Here is a 958-nt window from a genome sequence, read left to right as displayed (position 1 = left end):
CACCCTCTCTGCCACACGTACTGCTCATATGCAGCCCTACAGCTGCCACGCTACAGCTGCCCCTTGCTCAACACTTGGTTTCTAGCATTAGTGCTGCTCATTTCTGCCTACACCTTTCCCCACATCAGCCAAATGGACAGAACTGGAGCTGCCTCTTCCACTTCACCTGTCCCTCCTCCTGAGGGAACAAGCAAAAGTAACTACTGCATTCACCCCCTGGACACAAGTATTAAGCTGCTTACAGTTCATATGTACATATGGTGTACTTTATTTTCAGTAGAGCATTACATAGTATGAAAGTGTTGGATTTTGTACAGATGTCCCTGTATGTACAGAACTAAATAAAACCAAACTCTTGGAAAGACACATTGGACTCCACCTCTGATATTCCAACATATAATCCCTGTCCTGGGAGGAGGGGCCCTAGCATGGAAGGGGACTAGTACGGGGACAAATCTAGTGGTTGTCCCATGGGAATCTGGGCAAAGCCGGCCAAGCCCCCTCCCTCCACACGCACACAGGTATGGAAACCACTCGGGCTCCTAGGAGGCAGAGGAAGCCAACACAAGGACATCACAGCAACTTACGTGCCAGCCAGAACCAGGAAAGAGGAGCAGGAAGGGAAGTCAGACGTCAGTGGGAGAAACTGGAGGGTTGACACTGGCAAGTCCCGTCACCACTTGGCTCCAAGGCAGCAGGCGCCTGCCTTGCCTGCGTGGTGGAGGGAGGGCTGGGGTTAGCTGCCCCCCATGCCACAGCTTGGCCTTCACTTCCACTCGGGCCTGGGGCCACTGAGGCTCTGCCGGGCCTGCAGTGTGCGCTGCACCACGTCCTTCCACTGGTCCTCCGAGATCTCGCTGGCCCAGGCCGGAATGCCCAGGGTGGGAAGCTTCACGCTGGCCATCGTCCTCTTCACCAGCTCCACATGCTCTGGGAACAGAGAGGGCATGAGACTGCA

Source organism: Egretta garzetta, unplaced genomic scaffold, assembly GCF_000687185.1.
Source record: "Egretta garzetta isolate BGI_Z169 unplaced genomic scaffold, ASM68718v1 scaffold17, whole genome shotgun sequence".
NCBI classification, from domain to species: Eukaryota; Metazoa; Chordata; class Aves; order Pelecaniformes; family Ardeidae; genus Egretta; species Egretta garzetta.
The sequence above is the reverse complement of the archived record's forward strand: the minus strand, read 5'-3'. Positions refer to the sequence as shown.